At 38.6% G+C, this 20,630-nt stretch overlaps 2 long non-coding RNA genes and 1 pseudogene across 4 annotated transcripts in view; 1 reads left to right on the top strand and 2 right to left on the bottom strand.

The window, feature by feature from the left end:
• The window catches only part of LOC147870877 (uncharacterized), a 321,359-nt gene that overhangs the window by 278,784 nt on the left and 21,945 nt on the right, over positions 1-20,630 (bottom strand). The gene's annotated exons all lie outside the window — the stretch shown is intronic.
• Positions 13,689-13,970, bottom strand: LOC147870884 (signal recognition particle RNA; annotated as a pseudogene).
• LOC147870883 (uncharacterized) lies at positions 14,328-19,793 on the top strand. 2 transcript variants are annotated; one of them, XR_015533082.1, is made up of 4 exons: positions 14,328-14,545; positions 16,042-16,271; positions 17,754-17,993; positions 18,393-19,793. It is a non-coding gene; the product is annotated as an uncharacterized LOC147870883 (long non-coding RNA). The 2 variants fall into 2 exon arrangements; XR_015533083.1 differs by lacking the exon at positions 14,328-14,545 and adding an exon at positions 15,171-15,716.

Here is a 20,630-nt window from a genome sequence, read left to right as displayed (position 1 = left end):
ATAAAGGGCAATAAAATGTTGCCCAAAGTAGAGGGTTCATTGAATAAAAAGTATAATATCAAAAAAATATTAGTCTTCATTAACACTTCTTCCTTGAATACTAAATACATATATTTACACTCTTAGTTTGAAGCAATAAATAAACATACGAGATGAAGGTGTACCGAAATTCAAGTTATAATTCATTAGCTTTGAATTAGCAGGTGGTATTAGTTTTCATACCAGTGAATATAAGATTACCACTATTAAATAACGGCGAATTATTAGGAGACAGAGAACGTAGATTTGCTACGGTAAAGTGACTTTCTTAAGAATCAAATCACTTCGCCCATTGCTATTGCAGCTCACGAGGAGCTCAGAATCTTTGTGCTAAATTCCCACTAAGCCTATGTAAAAGAAGAGATGTAAAATCAGACCGTTTTGAAGAGTCTCATATTTACGCTGAACGCAAGAGTTTCTGACTTGAGTTTAATCCAACTTTTGCCAGTACGAATCTAATCTCGTCCATCTGCAATGTGACGAGATCTGTCCGCCTACGTGAGACTTAGTGACCTCAGATCACGTAATACTGTTTCATCGTTAACTATTACCCGGTAGGCGATGGAAACCTCCAGAGGCGTGTATTGTATGGCTCGCCTTGGAACGATGATCCAGCGAGAAGGCGAGGGACAATGCAGTGAAATGCGTAAACAGCTTCAACACTTCGTACGCACGCACGTACAGTGGAAGCTGTTATGATTACTAATAACACCTGCATTACTGTTTCATTAATATGTACAATCTGCTTTGCTGTCTTACACCCTCTATATAATAAAAAAAAAATTAGTGTTAATTTGAAACGCAGGGAACTGTGAATACGGCATTATTGTTCCTTCTAAAAAAACACACTGGCCTATGAATTTTCCTACATTTACTTCGTTCTTATTCATTACGAAACGTGGTGTCTTAAAATAAAGCAGAGCAATTTAAATAAATACATGTGAAATTGGGGAGGATTAGTTTGCCAGTTTTGAAGGTGTCTAAACCTGTAAGTGCTCAAAATGTATGCAAATATTTCTTTTAAATTTAGCCTTCATTATGTTACAGTTGCATTCGAAATTCTTTGATGTTTCGGCGACGAAAACACCTTTTACACGATTTTCATATTAAGAACAGCTAAGACAGCCCAGACGTAAACTGCGACATTTGTTAATCTCGTGAACAGCGCGTTGTATCGTGGAGCCACAAAAACTGACACAATTGTTTCCCGGTTTTTGAAATTTTTGTTGTTCTTCTTATTGTTATTTCGTCACACATTAAGAAAAGTGGGCTAACGACATTGATGTTCTTCCGCTCGTTCAAAGAGATCTGTCATGTTACTTTTAGATCTTCAGGGCAAAGAAATTTTAAAACAGGGAAAGAAGATATAATTATGAAGCTGTGAATATACATTCTGATGAGTAAAGATGATTCATGGGTCTTGGTAAGAAAATTTGTGACTGTGAACTATTTAGCTTCTGTTTACATCAAGAAGTGGGTTCTTATTTAACATTAATATCGTTCAGTACCATCGCCTCCTTCATTTTAAAGATTTCACAAGTCCATATTAAGACAAATTGCAGAACTCCGTGGATGGGGACCAGACCATCGAAAGGTCTTTAACATCACACAACGTTAAGAATAGCGGAGAAATATCCATGCCAACAGCGGAATGTGAATCCACGATCCAAGTGTTTCCGTTGCCCTGTGGCCACCGGGACCACGAATTAAAATAATTTTTATTTAATTATTTATTTTGTTGATAATTTACACGTCTAACAGACCATGCCTTAATGTAAGAAATGAAAAATATCGGTCGCGATGTCACAACTAGTAGCCATCATAAGCAGTTTCAGAAAAATCGGTGTCACAGTTTTGGATCCCAAACAGAACGTTTCTCTTACCGGCGAATTTCCTGAGGAAGAAAACAGGAGAAATAGGCCTGTCTGTAATACGAAGAGGAATAAGCTACAACATAGATTTGTAGATATGAAGGCTTCAGTTTGTACTCGTGAGATGAATTACTGACATGCGGAGTTGAAGGACGACAAAGTATGACGTTCGTTGTGTTCACCGCTGTCTCTGCAATGAAGTCGGGGTGTCCTCGCAAAGCTTTCTGCTACAATAGAAGTCGATTTCTTTTTGTTCCTGAAATTGCCATCTCTACAATTCTGTATCTCCCATGTCCTTTTCTGTACTACTTCCAGATCATCAACATTTATTTTTATTCCTTTCCCCTTTTATATTCTTTAACCTTTGTCCCATTCTATGTTCTTTTTAACGTCTAAGTTATAAGAGCTATGGTCATTTATTGACCCTTCCCTTATAACTGACATGAAAAAGATCCAAGTTTTTCGTGGTAGTTCTGCTGAAAATTGGTCCAATAGAAAGAAGTACGTAAGACGTAAACGATAGGAAACTGCTCATTTCTCAAAGAGCCTAAAAAACCTCAGATAAGAATAAGGAATTCTTAAAAATAATAATGTATGTATGTATGATATTAGGTTTTCACAGCGGTGGGTATGAAGATTCGTCGCCCTGATGACGGAGGCAGTATGACCTCTGAAACGTTGGTAAACATCTACCATTCTACACGGCGCAACAACCCAATAATAATGTAGACACACGGTTAGATTTGAGATTTGCACCTCGGATTTTAATTTCACTATATCAACTGATTATACCACATTTGTGCATTCGGTACGAATGGTTGAAGTCAAACGTGATTCTTATTAACGTAAGCCAATCTACGAGTATAAAATGTATGTCTAGTATATAGTAATGTTAGATTGCGAAATGATTACGGATGGTGGATTCAGAAGGGTGTTTAATTAAGTGGTCATTAACTGTCTCAAGTTTCTGTTACAGAATTTGCTTGAAGGGAATAATTCAAACCAAGAATAAACATAGTATGGAAATCTTCCTTCGAACCAATTTTCATACCGGGACGTCCTGATGGCGTAGCAGGAATCAAATTGCGATTTACGGTTTTCGATTTTAGTTTTCACCTCACTGAATCTGTAACGACACATTTTGAATAGTGTATATTATATTACGTGGAATTATATGTTAAATGACGGCTGTCGTCTGGGTCGTAGCGCCGTGTAGTCTGGTAGAAGTTTACCGACGTTTCAGAGATATCGTGATTTTACGCACGCGACTTACTCATCGCCCTAGTGATGGGGGCAGCAAGCACCTCTGAAATTTTGGTAAACTTCTACCAGACTCACTGTCGTGAGAACCTCAAATCCTATTTATATGTATGATGAGTAGGGAGGTATCTGAAAGGAGTCATTCTTCGTTTATAGGTAGATAATCTGCTGGGAAACAGTAGAAACTGGAATAAGCATAATCGATTCCTACGCAAATATAACTGAGACACGTTAACGCTACTTTAATCTGTTCTGTCCATTTTCTTTAGAGAACATTGGCTATGCATCTTGATGACGTCCATGCTTGAAAATCGAAAGTGCTGGTGATTCATGATCTTTTTAGGAATTCGTTTTACAGCCTTGGAGACTTTTGAGTGCTTGTTTGAAAAGGGAATGCTTTAATCTCGGTAGAAGAAATTCTCCTCCCAGCCGTTCAACCTTTTCATACCTTAACTAATTAACAAGAAGTTTCAGAGTCTTCCGTAAAAAGATAAAAGGCATTCAACCGGTCAATAAATTAATTCCTTACTTCTTAGGAACAGAAAGGTTTATCATCGTGTTTAGAATTGCCAGTAATTGGACCATGTTCCCAAAAGGTTAAGACGCCATCTTCATACCAACATCCGTTTTAATAATATTATTATTCCATTTACATCTACGAAATCCACACGACCTCTTCACTTGAGATGTAAATGCATTTGTTCTGTTCTTGTCATATACCCTGGGCGTCTCATTCTAGTGCTCGATGAAAAATGCGAACTTGTAGGCTTACGTTCTTAATGTGCCTGTATGTTTTTTTCTCTCCAGACTTCTAGTTACTTCCGGGTTTTAATCAAACGACGTTTTATATAGGTTTAGATTGGAAATGAGTGAAAGAATATTTGTTGCATGCCGCGTGAAACTCAGAGGCTGTGAAATGTTAAAAGAAAAGGATCAATGTAAACTGTGAATTGAGAAATAATTATCCAGGAACTGCATTAAGGTTTGTGCCAGAATTTGCTATCGTGATTTAAAAAATAACGTTGCCTCTTTGCCCGTCACCATATCCTGTCTCCTGCGTAGGGCCAATTAGATTACCAAAACAGGTCATGGAATGTAAGCACGGCGTAACAATTACTACGCCCATACCATCTTATTGTCTCTGTATTTCCAGTTCTTGATGCACAATTTCCCGAGGCGTAATGAGAGGCTGTTTGGCCTGTCAAAACATGATCTCTGACCTTTGCGAATGACTTCAGTGACAGCTGTTTCTTCCAGAGATTCTTCACACGTAGTTGGGTGTCTGCCTGCGGATTCCCATACGGCAATTACCACTAGATATTCTCCAATTCCACCTGTTCATGCCGTCATTGTTGTTAAATGTTGACCAAAATTGGAATGTATTGACCGGTTTCAGTGAAATTCACCAGTTGACTGTCAGATGTTAGTATAATTCGTGCAGCGGTTCTCAAGTTCTTACATGCTGACAGCCAGACGGAACTAATGACAGACAGACAGAAATGGCGATGCCAGTTAATGAATTCTTGCATTTTATACTTGAGAAATGCGCCAGAAATAAAGAAACTAAAGAGACAAAGGCAGGAGAGACGGAATGGACGATAAGAAAATGAAAGAAGTAATAAAAGAAAGAAAGGGGAAAATGAAAGTATTTATATTTTATGCGTTGTGTGATAATGCCATTTGAGAGTTCCTTGTCTTCTTGATGTGCCACAGTATTGAGAAACAGAATTAGTACCCAATTTTTTTGTCATGGTGACCATGAAGAAGGAAGTAGTAGGTTCCTGCGAAACGTTGATAGTGCTTTTATTGCATGTAAATGTGTTGCATTGCATTTACAGAACCGGCAGGAACGCTTACACGGTCCACAAACCAGAAAATCTAGTTGACTTCCCACGCTGTTAGAAGGGTAACCGAACAAATCACGCCAATTTCAAACGAAGTGGTGACGTGATTTTTTTTGACGTAAATACGTCTATAAGGAAGGGTCATTCGGAAAAAAAGTGTAACGAAAAAGGGGAACGAAAAAGTATAACAATGGTAACCTAGGGAACGTCGCCTGTTTACTCGGCATTATTGTTACCTAGGAAACGTTACATTACATTTCATTACATTGAAATACATTACTTTACATTACATTCATCTACCACAGACCCATCTTAAGCGTAACTAATTCCAGCATTTTTGTTACCTAGGAAACGTCATCTGTTTACTCGGCATTGTTGTTACCTATAAAACATTACATTACCTTACCTTACATTACATTACCTTACCTTACCTTAACTTACCTTACATTATATTACATTTCATTACATTACATTCAGCTACCACAACTAATTCAAGTTAAATAAGCAAAGTCTTAATCAAACTTATCTCAAATGTAAAGCATGTATGAAGGAAATATTTAGAATAAACCAATATATAAACTTCCTTTCCGTATAGACGTATTTACGTCAAATTCTCCGGAACCGTGGTTCCACTGACAACTTTTTGGTTGTGATGATAAAACAATGAAATAACAAACAAAATGGTATCAATGTCTTGTTATTTGGTGTACATAACCCTGACGAGAGTGGGAGAAAATAATTATGAGTAGTTGCATTAAACACGATAAATGATAATCCATGTGTAATGTATATGGAATAGGACGGCTGTGACGAGGCTATACAATTGATTGCCATCAACATGTAGTCGCGTCCTTTGTGACTTGCATTACAATGTATTATGAGTGAAATATGATTTCATGGTTCGGGAATGATATATCAAGTGAACCGAATTAGTGCAATGAGATTGAAATGCATTATATAATTGTTTAGTTAAACCTATATCGAGCATGCCTTAATGTCTAGGCAAACACGTAATTTGTAAGAGTAGTATCTCATTCCTCGACTTCTTTTTACTTGACGCAGAAAAACTCAACGGAATTTTGCAGAGTACTGGGTAAAAATACTTATTTTGTGATTGGAAAGAGGTGGGTCAAATTTCAGCAAAGGGGCAAGAGGTCCATACCCATTTTCATGCTACGAGCGAGATACCTCCTTAGGAAAATCGGTCATTTGTGCTCCGAAATAATTTTGTGTTTTGTAATGTATATAAAAACATTGTAATTTAAAACAATGAATGACTCTTGTTTAATGCACAGTGCATGTTGCCGTAGAAACACACAAATCGCTCAATGTATTGATCCCTTGTGGACTTGTGGGCAGATACTGGTTTCATAGTCAACGTTGAATATGGAGGCAACATGTTTCACCGAAACGTCTGTTTCTACCTACAAGTTCACGTTCACGACAGACTCCGTTGAAGTCATCGTTGATTATTTTATCCTCCTAGAAATATTGTATGAACAGTAGTAGACAAATTATGAAGCTCCTCATTACGCAGTCTCTTCCGTTCTCCTGTTATTTAATGTATTTTAATTCAAAATATTCTCCTCAGTACTATTTATCAGACACCTCATGTCTCACATACAAAACAACAGGTAATATTAAATTTTGTTTACTGCAATCTTTGCACGTTTAGGCACGAGACGACTCTATGAAAGGTTCTGAATTTCAGAATTTAACTCCCCTTTCAATTTCCTCGTGAACGTAATTTTTATTTGGTAAGGTATTTCTAAAATATTTTCCCTTTCTCATATTTCCAAAGGATTTATTTATTCTCTTTACGTCAAGATGTTGTTTTGCATTCTCTTGACGAGATATAATCTTGTACTTTGGGTTCACTTTGGTCTCTCTATATTTTTTATCAGCGCCTGTCAGAGTCGGTGTATTCTATTTATAATGGTAATTTGTTTAATAAATAAACCCAAGCAGAAAATAAGCTTATATATTAAGTTAAATTCCAATTCCTCTTGATATACTTGATGCCCCTAATGGTATATAATATAACGCAGTATAGAGTTTCTCCTTATAGGGTCTTTAATATAGGTTTTGCTAAACCATGTTCTGATTAGCTTAATTAGTCTCGTCAATGTAAGACCTTCAAGGGGAATACTACAGTACAATGCTTCTGCCATGAGCCACAGGCTGTCTTCGTGTGTGTAACGAATGCAGTCTGCGACTAATAGTTTATCTGTTACATTGAAATACACTCTGACGGCCCTCTTTAATGTAATATACGCACAGAATTAACTCTGAGAGATGAATTTTGGAAGCAATTTTTTACGTAGTTGACAAGAGTGATGTTGTCCGATAGTTAACTGTGGTTTTATTGTCTGTTTTCTGGATGCGAGCAATAATGACTCTCTTTAACTATGACAAATCCTCGTTATTCCGAAGAAAATTAATGCGTCTATATATTTAAAAATGTAATTATCTCCCGTTTGTAAAAATTATACTAGATTTTCATCAGTACGCTGTGATTTGTAAGTCACTTTTTCAATAACAATTTCAACAGCAAAAACAAACAGAGAGTGTTCAAGTACTGAAGGCTCAGCTGTATGTATTTAAAGTCTGCCCAACATTATTCATCCCACGAATATTTAATGACTGAAGTAAGTTATTTAGTTCTAGGTTGGTGACACGTATTAAAGTAATTTATAACTGTGGGAGTCCCTGATATTTTTCTTTACTTTTTTTTAGGCTCCTTAATTTCTCCCTTAAAATGTTGCATTCTCTGTTTCTGATAGTTCTCTTAGTGGTTTCACATCTTAAAATCTTTAAATTTCTCCTTACTATCCTAATTTATCCTAATTTATCCTTATTTCTTTATTCTAATAATTTTTATCACTTTGTCAACTCATAATCTATTGATTTAACTCTTAATAACGCGTCCTCCAATCGACATGATCATGCACGCTTTCCAAAACTGATTCCCTGTACGATGTTTAATAAGTGTACCTGTCGCTTGATTTCGACAACATTTGGCGTCTTGTGCTTAAGTATTTTGTGTATCAAAGTTGTGTTTGCTCGTTTATTTTCCGGAGGTTTTCCCATAATATTTTCAACCACCAGTCAGCTCCTCTGAAAAATCGCATGTCAATTATTCTTGAGTGCTACGAGTTCGATAATAGACTTGATTAATCTGTGCGTTTTTCCATCAGAAGTTCATTTGAATTCATTATTGTCGCTGTGTGGAAATTACATAGCCTGCAATTTCCATTTATATTTTTGAAGTGACAGTGTTTACTAAAGTAACCCAATTTCCATGTCTGTTTTAATACACGTACGAACTCTCACAATAACCGGATTAAAAACATATTTTTGTAGGATTTGAGGTTCTCATGGTGGCGAGTCCGAAGATGGATGCCTTCTAGGATGTAGCGCCGTGTAGTCTGATCGAATTTTACCAACGTTTCAGTGGTCCTTGCTGCCTCCATCAACAGAGCAATCGCCCTCTGAAAAACTTCTGAAACGTTGGTAAATTTCTACCAGACTACACGGCGTTAAACCCAGAAGACAGCCATCTTAAATCTCTTCTGTGTTTTCGTATTTAACTGCCTTAATATATGGATGTGGAACGGTAAGGAATCGCTGGAGTTCACGCTCTGATTCTTCAGAGAAGTTGAAGTCGCAGTCTACGACTAAAATGCTTAGAACTGATTTCCTCTGGATCGCCGGCGTCCTGTGTCTTACTTCTGTTTGTTCTTCCCGATTTTATAAACGTCCGTCATTCCTTAATGTTACAAACATTTCATTTTGTATTATTTTGTTTTTTTAGTACGAACTGTCTGCTTCTATTTTCGTTTGCAGGAGGGGCTAAGTGTCAATCCATTGTCCTAAACCTGCATGTCTTAGCTGGTTCTTCGATTTCTTTGCAGAACACGAAAGCATTACGCGGATGTCGTTTCTGCCTGTGTTCTTATTCCATTGTGTCGTTTGCAAGTAAATATTGAAATTGGCTATAGATTGCATATTATATTGTTGGTTTGTGGAAAACAAAATAGAGCGAGTTTTTATTTTGTTAATGTTTATAAAAGGAAAATCGCACTTTACTTAAATGTCAAATGTTTCTTTCTTTCCTCAAAGATGGCTCGTCGACAAAGTGACACAAAATAGAATGTAACAATTCTTCGGTACATTTTTCTCAGTTCTGTTAATTATAATTAAAAACACAACGTTTCGGAAGCTGGTTCTGCTTCCGTCATCAAGGGAACCATACAGCCTAGTCTGTTGGGTCCACTGGAAAGAGCCATCTCACGCCACTGGGTCTTAACTGATGGACTGTATTGTTTGACCTGATAACGGAAGCATGAAGGGCTTCCGAAACGTTGTGTTTTAAAATTGGTAGACATATGTTGATGTCCAGTTTAATGGTATGCTTTCGTCAAAAAGTTCGGACAAATTATTTTACTTCTGTTTGTACTGTGCTATAATGCTGAAACCTGGTTTAGCGTCAACATTGACTTTCCCAAGAGCCGATAACAAATATTGAGTGGTATCAGGAAATGCTTAACAACATCTGAGCTTAGTAGCTCTTTTTTTAATGTTACTCTACAATGAAACAACATGCCACATTGTACAATCGTGCTAGGCGCCATTTTATTGATTTCGTGATACTAATTACACAATAATTACAATACTTTCGTGGTCATAGACAAATATTTTGGTTTCTGCTTTTCCACTGACTCAAAGCGAATGTAACTAAAGCACGATGACCGAGCAGACTTTCATTGTCATTTGATGATTTGCAATGGACAGGTGGCTAATGGGTTGTAGAAATGATCCAAGCCCATTTGTTTAACCACATGTACACCTGTAATTTCGTGCAGTTAACACTGTCCTGAAATCAGTGCGGGTCGTTGGCTAATACGCTTTCACGCTTATTGCTGCCAAATGGTAAGTAGCTGGTTAACCATACTCATATAAAAATGAGGTAAGGTAAAGGTAAACGTCATAAGGAAGTCACGAAAAAATCGACCCACCAGTTTCCCAGATATGGGTCTTTGAAATTCTCAAGGTTATAATTTTCACGCTTATTTCTGCCAAACGGTGAATACCTAGTTAACTATACTCATGTAAAAATGAGGACACGTATAGGTCAAGGTTATATGGAAGTAACAAGATCGGCACAATTGTTTGCCTGATACAGGTCTTTAAATTTCTTAAGGTCATTTCTTTGCACGCTTATTTCCCCCCAAACCGTAAACACCCGGTTGACTATACTCATGTTAAAATGAAGTCACGGATTTGAACCGTTCTAAGGTTCAGGGCCTTAATGACCTCTGGCGGCCGGCATTTGAACTGTGTTTGGCTGGCCACGAGAAGGTGAAGTACCGCAAGACGATGATCCAGCTAGCATAATCCTCGATTTTCCCTTACGTCACGACTAACCAATTAGCTTCTTTCCCCCCTCTCCATGTCTCAGGCTCGGGAAGACGGGTGATTAGGATTGACCTGGCTTGGGTCTTTCTCTTTCCGGTTCGACCGTCATCATAAGCAGACGTGCGTTTGGCTTCAAAATTCTTTGTTCTCTATTTTGGTTCAAAATTAAGTCTGATATGCTTATTACGATGGTCGACGGAATTTGCAGCTAGTGTATATAGTTTATTTCCTTGTTGTGTTATTTTTTTGTGAGTAAATGGAAATTGTAAGTATTGAATGTGTGTGGTCGGGCGTAGCCCAGTGTGTTAGGCATATGTCTCATCGTATAGGTTGACGAGTATTTTATTTTTTTTTCATTTAGTCACTATTACTCTCTTGTCTGTTTTTTTTTTGTGTGTTTAAAAAGGGTATTTTGATTTGTTGTCATTCACGAGAAAGTGTGGAGTCTTGCAATAGTGAAATTGGACACCTGTCGCGAGGCTAGCACTGTGTGATAAGTCGGGGGAAAAACCAAGTTTAACACGAGGCTACTGCGTAGCAAGTCGTGTGATAACGAGGCTATGCCTGGTGAGAGGCTAGCGTCCGCTTGACCGCTCTTTGTCTGGATGGGAATCCCGGGCTGGAGGCAGTCGGAGATTGAAACGTCAAGTGAGGAGAGTGTTAAGTTCGAATCCGTGTGAGGTTCAGAAAAAGAGGGTGATCAAGAAGATGGAACTTGATCTTCTTAACGTTGTCAGACCAAAAAGGGAATTTGGTCTCTTGTAACACAAAGCTAATGGAAGCTTTTGTCGTTTGTTGGTGAAAGCACTGCGACCCATATATTAATACTTGTTATGTATTTTGAATTTACTTGTGGTCGAGTGTACGAGGTGATGTGTTAATTGTGTTGAGATCAGTGTAAAGCCGATATGGCGGCTAAAGGGGAGTTTGTAGGTAGCCAACTGCGCCTACAAACATTCATATTTTTAAAGGGGGGCCTTACGTAGTATTCTGTTTAAAATGAAGAAGGGTTTTTCAATGATGTTAAAGGTGTGGCTGCCATCAAGTATGGACACACTTGGGCGTATGTTTGTGTAACTTAATATTATCTTCCGAAGGATTAATTGTATTCTTGTTTTGTAACACAGTTTTCTTTTTTTTTGTAATTCTTGTTTTGTTTTTATCAATTTTTCACATTAAATTCATTTTGTTTGTTAACTTCAAATTTGATTGGGATTTAATTTAATTGATTGTTATGTTCAACTGCCTTCAATGTTCCTTGGTTTACCCACGAATACCTCGGGGCGTAGAATACACGAGCAACCGAGTCAGCGAGTATAAGGTGGACCGGAGTTTCGGTTCACGTGTGGGGCCTGGTGTCCTGTCGTGTTGTATCGTGTGGTTTGGTGTGTTGTGTGGTGTGTTCTGCAGTCGTGTCGCGTCGTGTCGTGTCGTGTGGTGTACTGTGGTGTGGGCCGACACCACACGACACGACACGACGCCACACGACACGACGCCACACGACACGACGACACACGACACGACGCCACACGACACGACACGACACGACGCCACACGACACGACGCCACACGACACGACGCCACACGACACGACGCCACACGACACGACGCGACACGACACTACACGACACGACACGACACGACACGACGCCACACGACACGACGCCACACGACACGACGCCACACGACACGACGCCACACGACACGACGCCACACGACACGACGCCACACGACACGACACGACACGACACGACACTACAGCATACGACACGACACGACAAGACACACCACGCGACACGTCAGCACACCACACGACACGACACTACACGACTGCAGAACACACCACACAACACACCAAACCACACGATACAACACGACAGGACACCAGGTCCCACACGCCCCACGCCCCACGCCACATACACACACCCAAACGCTCGCGCGCGCACGCAGACACACACAAAGGAAGAATACATACAAACAAAATGAAAGTTTCGATATTCATTACATGTCCTTCTTCTTCTTCTTTACCACTACGGCCCTTTCAGTGTGTCAGCTTCTTCCAGAATTGGGTTCTTAGCCCGATGTCCAACCCCCATAGTCCTCCAGAAGTTTTTACTCAGGATTCTTTCCCTTAGAAGGATTGGTTTCTCTATTCCTATGCAGCCCCTTCAACCCTTGGTTTTCTGTCAGGGTTTTCCTTCCCTGTTTTAAAGAAGTAATTGTTTTGTTTGTTTGTTTGTTCCGAAATGTAAATCGATCAATCGATAAGGAAATGAATGATATTTTATTATCTTAATTATAATAAATTTTAAATAAAATTATATTGTGATCAGACGGATTAAGATAAATAATTGATATAATTGTTTTATTTCCATTGTCATAAATATTGTACAGATTTCTTCCAATTTTGGGCTGTGGTCTCCAGAAACCAAGTTTTATTGCTGGAGAGTGGCCATGTTTGAAGAATATTCAGATTTCATATTTATTAGAATGTGGAACAGGAAATATACCTTTTAGTTTTTAGTTTTCATTTTTATGTTTGATTAGTGGAGTTAGGCTTTGAAATTTTCTATTATGATATATATTTAAAAAATGCTTTTTCATAGGTTAAAAAGCATACATACAGATTATGTGAATTTAAAGTTAAATTTGATAAATTATGCATGGAAATAGTTAAATAAATGGAATGATTGTTAATTTATAAATAATGATAGTTCATCATATAAATTGGAGTATTAAAACATCAGTAGGTCTCACAAGTTCTCTGCAGAATATATTTGTTTTAATTTGGAATGAACATTCTTCTCCATAATTGCAAAATCTGTGAAGTGGCAATTCAGCCCTACTGGCTCTCGTGACTGGACCAAATTATCCCAGGCCGGGAGGTGGTACGGTTGTGGGATGGTAATAGCGGTTAAGCCAAAAAACTTAATAAATGAACCCCCGATTAAACAACAAGGGATATTTAATAAAAATATATATAAATTCAAAAGGAGAACAAACTCCCAAGGCTCAGGCTCCGGTAGGGGGTAACAACCCAAAAAATATCAGACCTATCTGTCTCCAAGCTGAGTCGTTCTCTGCCCGGCGGACACACACACACACACAGACTGTCTGCCCTGCTGTCTCATCTGGGTCTCGAAGCCGCCGACTCCAAAGAACTTCGAGAGAGCAGATAGGCTACTCGAGCCATGAGACATGGCTCATCCTCCCCCCCCCCCAAAAAAAAAGATCCCAGGGCCGGGGTTGTCGTAGTACAGGTGCCGGTAGCTCCGATCACAGGTGACTTCCGGTCTGCTCTAAAGCAGCTCCCAGTCTTCATGCGCGATCCCATTACAGCATCATACGGGTGAGTTTCCTCTCTGGCCCGATCCACCGCTCCTTAAACAACCTGGCCACCCCGGGCTCCCCCAGGGTGTCCATATTGATACCGAGCTTAGCTGTGGGACACAGAACACCAGAACTCCCAACCTCAAGTCATTTCTCAACACTTAGCCTCTAAGTAGTTGGATTACAGGAGTTCGTCACCACTCCCAGCACGTCGGAGCCCCAGCCCTGGCTTTCAACTTCGTTGTGGGCACCGAAAGTGCATACGCAGAGTCACGACCGAGTAGACACCCCCTCCCCCCCCAAAAATAAAAAAATAAAAAAATGAAAGTGACAGTGGAACCACGGTTCCGGAGAATTTGACGTAAATACGTCTTTACGGAAAGGAAGTTTATATACTGGCTTTCTGCTAAATATTTCCTTCATACATGCTTTACAATTCAGATAAGTTTGATTAAGACTTTGCTTATTTAACCTGAATTAGTTACGCTTAAGATGGGTCTGTGGTAGCTGAAATAACTTTTTTTTATTTTTACTATAAAAATTTTAAATTTCGTCGTCGTCAATAAATTACGTCATCAATCAACAATGTCAACAGATATTTGTTTATACTCTGCATTGTTGTGTTGGTATAGAAACACAACAATGCCGAGTAAACAAATAACGCTTCACAACAAAGAAATCAAAAAATACCAAGCCAGTCGCATTATCACTGCTCTACAAGCAGCACATCGTCCCCGAACAGCGACAGAAAACTATTTAAGAAGTGGAGAAAAGTGAGAGAAGGTAATCTGATACTGATAAGAATACTCATTCAAGTCAAACTGCTTACGAAAACTGACGCCTCTGTGTTTAAATTATATTTAGGCGATAAATACAATGAAAGGAAGGGGGTTAAAAGACTTGAGTAAGACACAAAACTAACCACCCCTTTGGGGGGGGGGTTAGTTTAGTTTTTTACTCAAGATTTTAACAAATTAATATACAAAAACCTCAGAATTTTAAATTTTAAAAAGAAATGCAAAACTTTCTTTACATATAGATTATAGATATACATAAAGCTTAAAAAATTTCAGCAGAGATGAAAGCATCTACGGAATAGTAAGAGTGAGTAAAGAGGTAATATTTCAATGCAGGCTTATACCTTTATATAATAACTTAGACTTTTAACTGTTGGAAGATTATTAAACAACTTGATACCTGTATAGTAGACTCCTTTTTCATATTTAGTAAGGTTAGGATTTGGCACATAGAGATCATGTTTCCATCTTGTATTTAAATTATGTACATCTGTATTTCTTTTAAATTTATCAAAGTTTTCCACCACACATGATAGACAGCAGAGTATAAATTCACTTGCAAGTGAAAGTATATTAAATTTACGAAATAATTTTCTACAAGATACCCTGCTTTTGACACCGGCCATTATTCTAATTAATTTGTTTTGCATGTAAAAAGTTGTCAGTGGAACCATGGTTCCGGATAATTAGACGTAAATACGTCACACCTGCTTTACAATCGAGTAAAGTTTGATTAAGACATTGCTTATTTAACTTGAATTAGTTACGCTTAAGATGGGTCTGTGGTAGCTGAATGTAATGTAAGGTAACTATGTAGGTAACCATTGTTGTTTATTTTTTGATAAACAGATGACGTTTCCCAGGTAACATATCAATGAAGTTTGACGTTTTCCAGGTAACATATCAATGAAGTTTGACGTTTCCCAGGTAACATATCAATGAAGTTTGACGTTTCCCAGGTAACATAACAATGGTTATGTTACCTAAGAAACTAATTGCTACGTGATCTGTTTACTCGTCATTGTTGTGTTACATTACCGCCGTCAACAATCCGCTTTCGTTATTGCGGAAAGAACTGAGCTGTGAATCGGTTGTAGAATAAGTGCGTCGTAGAATATATAATTTTGTGCTGGTAAAAACGTTTTAGAATATCACAGGTACTTATCTTATGTAAGAATTATTACATTACATTACATTATAGAGACGTATTTACGTCAGATTCTCCGGAACCGTGGTTCATCTGTCAACATTTCATATCTTATATTTCTGAATCTGTAGTATTACAGAATCTGAAAATCGTGTACAATGAACACAGAAAAATACGACCTTAAACACATCCGTATGTGTTTTGTATTGTTCACTGAGGTGAACTCTAGAAGCTGTGATGGTAAATAACTGTTGGGTGTGTTATAGCTTCATTGCTTAATTTAATTAACAGTAATATAAAAGTGATTTATATATTTTCAATTGTGTGTCTTTTAGATCCCGGTGACAGAAGTTGACGTCTTCAAACAATGTCAACAGATATTTGTTTATACTCTGCATTGTTGTGTTGGTATAGAAACACAACAATGCCGAGTAAACAAATAACGCTTCACAACAAAGAAATCAAAAAATACCAAGCCAGTCGCATTATCACTGCTCTACAAGCAGCACATCGTCTCCGAACAGCGACAGAAAACTATTTAAGAAATGGAGAAAAGTGAGAGAAGGTAATCTGATACTGATAATAATACTCATTCAAGTCAAACTGCTTACGAAAACTGACGCTTCTGTGTTTAAATTATATTTAGGCGATAAATACAATGAAAGGAAGGGGGTTAAAAGACTTGAGTAAGACACAAAACTAACCACCCCTTTGGGGGAGGGAGGGTTAGTTTAGTTTCTTACTCAAGATTTTAACAAATTAATATACAAAAACCTCAGAATTTTAAATTCTAAAAAGAAATGCAAAACTTGCTTTACGTATAGATTACAGATATACATAAAGCTTAAAAAATTTCAGCAGAGATGAAAGCATCTACGGAATAGTAAGAGTGAGTGAAGAGGTAATATTTCAATGCAGGCTTCAATACCTTTATATAATAACTAAGACTTTTAACTGTTGGTGGAAGATTATTAAATAACTTGATACCTGTATCGTAGACTCCTTTTTGATATTTAGTAAGGTTAGGATTTGGCACATAGAGATCATGTTTCCATCTTGTATTTAAATTATGTACACCTGTATTTCTTTTAAATTTATCTAAGTTTTCCACCACACATGATAGACAGCAGAGTATAAATTCACTTGCAAGTGGAAGTATATTAAATTTACGAAATAATTTTCTACAAGATACCCTGCTTTTGACACCGGCCATTATTCTAATTAATTTGTTTTGCATGTAAAAAGTTGTCAGTGGAACCATGGTTCCGGATAATTTGACGTAAATACGTCACACCTGCTTTACAATCGAGTAAAGTTTGATTAAGACATTGCTTATTTAAATTGAATTAGTTACGCTTAAGATGGGTCTGTGGTAGATGAATGTAATGTAATGTAATGTAAGGTAACTATGTAGGTAACCATTGTTTATTTGTTGATAAACAGATGACGTTTCCCAGGTAACATATCAATGAAGTTTGACGTTTCCCAGGTAACATATCAATGAAGTTTGACGTTTCCCAGGTAATATAACAATGAAGTTATGTTATCTAAGAAACTAATTGTTACGTAATCTCTTTACTCGGCATTGTTGTGTTACATTACTGCCGTCAACAATCCGCTTTCGTTATTGCGGAAAGCTCTGAGCTGTGAATCGGCTGTAGAATAAGTGCGTCGTAGAATAGATAATTTTGTGCTGGTAAAAACGTTTTAGAATATCACAGGTACTTATCTTATATAAGAATTATTACATTACATTACATTATAGAGACGTATTTACGTCAGATTCTCCGGAACCGTGGTTCATCTGTCAACATTTCATATCTTATATTTCTGAATCTGTAGTATTACGGAATCTGAAAATCGTGTACAATGAACACAGAAAAATGCAAACCCAAATTTTAGACCTTGAACACATTCGTATGTGTTTTGTATTGTTCACTGAGGTGAACTCTAGAAACTGTGATGGGTGTGTTATAGCTTCATTGCTTAATTTAATTAACAGTAATATAAAGTGATTTATATATTTTCAATTGTGTCTGTCTTTTAGATACCGGTGACAGAAGGTGACGTCTTCAAACAATGTCAAGAGATATTTGTTTATACTCTGCATTGTTGTGTTGGTATAGAAACACAACAATGCCGAGTAAACAAATAACGTAATAAATAAACAAATACGAAGCCAGTCGCATGATCACTGCTCTACAAGCAGCACATCGTCTCCGAACAGCGACAGAAAGCTATTTAAGAAATGGAGAAAAGTGAGAGAAGACGTACTGACACCAGCAAGGTAATCTGATACTGATAATAATACTCATTCAAGTCATACTGCGCATTCAAGGGTTAAAACACTTGGATAAGACACAAAACTAACCACCCCTTTGGGGGGGGGGGTTAGTTTAGTTTCTTACTCAATGTGGGAACTTCATACTTATGATTCAATTTAACATTTTAGAGTGATTAATTCAAGGAGTATGAGATGGTTGAGACATGTACCGCACAAAATTTAACAGATTCAATTGACTTTATTTAGGTGGATGATCTGAACACGACAATGTACCTTAAGAGTTCCATAATATAAAGCAATGATTTTGACGTAAATACGTCTACACGGAAGGGTCATTCGGCGAAAAAGTGTAACGGAGATGTGTAGGATCCGTATCCGTAACGTCGTGTTTGTTTATTTCAGTCGTAATCCAGGGTGAGCCACAGGTACTGGGCGGGCGACAGGTGGCGGATAGTGATATGAGGGTTAGCTGCGAATAAGGGGCAGTCCCGGACCGAGGCGGCAAGACCGGAGAGCGTGGGAGTGTAGCTGGTGGCAGGCTACACCCATCAAATACCACATGAGCTCAGTGCCCCCACTGCCTTGTGGGTAGGGGAGGAATCCCCAAAGGCTAAGGGAAGGAAAACCCTGACAGAAAACCAAGGGTAGAAGGCGCTGCATAGGGATAGAGAAACCAGTCCTTCTAAGGGAAAGAACCCGGAATAAAAACTTATGGAGGACGGTGGGGGGGGTGCACATCGGACTACCAACCCAATTCTGGAAGAAGCTCACACACTGAAAGGGCCGTAGTGCTAGAGAAGAAGAGGTTGGAGCAGAAGCGCACATGTAATGAAGAAATTCGAAACTTTCATTTTGTTTGTATGTATTCTTCCTTTGTGTGTGTCTGCGTGCGCGCGCGAGCGTTTGGGTGTGTGTATGTGGCGTGGGGCGTGGGGCGTGTGGGGCCTGGTGTCCTGTCGTGTTGTATCGTGTGGTTTGGTGTGTTGTGTGGTGTGTTCTGCAGTCGTGTCGCGTCGTGTCGTGTCGTCGTGTGCTGTCGTGTCGTGTGGTGTACTGTGGTGTGGGCCGACACCACACGACACGAGACGACGCCACACGAGACGACGCCACACGACACGACGCCACACGACACGACGCCACACGAGAGGACGCCACACGAGACGACGCCACACGGGACGACGCCACACGAGACGACGCCATACGAGACGACGCCACACGAGACGACACACCACGCGACACGTCAGCACACCACACGACACGACACTACACGACTGCACACCACACCACACCACACCACACCACACCACACCACACGACAAGACACCACCCCCACACCACGCCCCAGACGCCCCACACGCCACACACACACCCAAGCGCGCGCGCACACGCACACACACACACAGAGGAGGAAGACGTACAAACCTAATGAAAGTTTCGATATTCATTACATGTCCTTCTTCTTCTTCTTTACCACTACGGCCCTTTCAGTGTGTCAGCTTCTTCCAGAATTGGGTTCTTAGCCCGATGTCCAACCCCCATAGTCCTCCAGAAGTTTTATTCCGGGTTCTTTCCCTTAGAAGGATTGGTTTCTCTTTTCCTATGCAGCCCCTTCAACCCTTGGTTTTCTGTCACGGTTTTCCTTCCCTGTTTTAAAGAAGTAATTGTTTTGTTTGTTTGTTTGTTCCGAAATGTAAATCGATCAATCGATAAGGAATATGAATGATATTTTATTATCTTAATTATAATAAATTTTAAATAAAATTATATTGTGATCAGACGGATTAAAATAAATAATTGATATAATTGTTTTATTTCCATTGTCATAAATATTGTACAGATTTCTTCCAATTTTGGGCTGTGGTCTCCAGAAACCAAGTTTTATTGCTGGAGAGTGGCCATGTTTGAAGAATATTCAGATTTCATATTTATTAGAATGTGGAACAGGAAATCTACCTTTTAGTTTTTAGTTTTCATTTTTATGTTTGATTAGTGGAGTTAGGCTTTGAAATTTTCTATTATGATATATATTTAAAAAATGCTTTTTCATAGGTTAAAAAGCATACATACAGATTATGTGAATTTAAAGTTAAATTTGATAAATTATGCATGGAAATAGTTAAATAAATGGAATGATTGTTAATTTATAAATAATGATAGTTCATCATATAAATTGGAGTATTAAAACATCAGTAGGTCTCACAAGTTCTCTGCAGAATATATTTGTTTTAATTTGGAATGAACATTCTTCTCCATAATTGCAAAATCTTTGAGGTGGCAATTCAGCCCTACTGGCTCTCGTGACTGGACCAAATTATCCCAGGCCGGGAGGTGGTACGGTTGTGGGATGGTAATAGCGGTTAAGCCAAAAAACTTAATAAATGAACCCCCGATTAAACAACAAGGGATATTTAATAAAAATATATATAAATTCAAAAGGAGAACAAACTCCCAAGGCTCAGGCTCCGGTAGGGGGTTACAACCCAAAAAATATCAGACCTATCTGTCTCCAAGCTGAGTCGTTCTCTGCCCGGCGGACACACACACACACAGACTGTCTGCCCTGCTGTCTCATCTGGGTCTCGAAGCCGCCGACTCCAAAGAACTTCGAGAGAGCAGATAGGCTACTCGAGCCATGAGACA

This window comes from Zootermopsis nevadensis, unplaced genomic scaffold, assembly GCF_977971745.1.
Source record: "Zootermopsis nevadensis isolate Lab colony 2312 unplaced genomic scaffold, Znev_1.0 Znev_ptg000085l, whole genome shotgun sequence".
Lineage (NCBI taxonomy): Eukaryota > Metazoa > Arthropoda > Insecta > Blattodea > Termopsidae > Zootermopsis > Zootermopsis nevadensis.
Note: the sequence above shows the minus strand (reverse complement) of the source record. Positions and strands in the feature narration are given on the sequence as shown.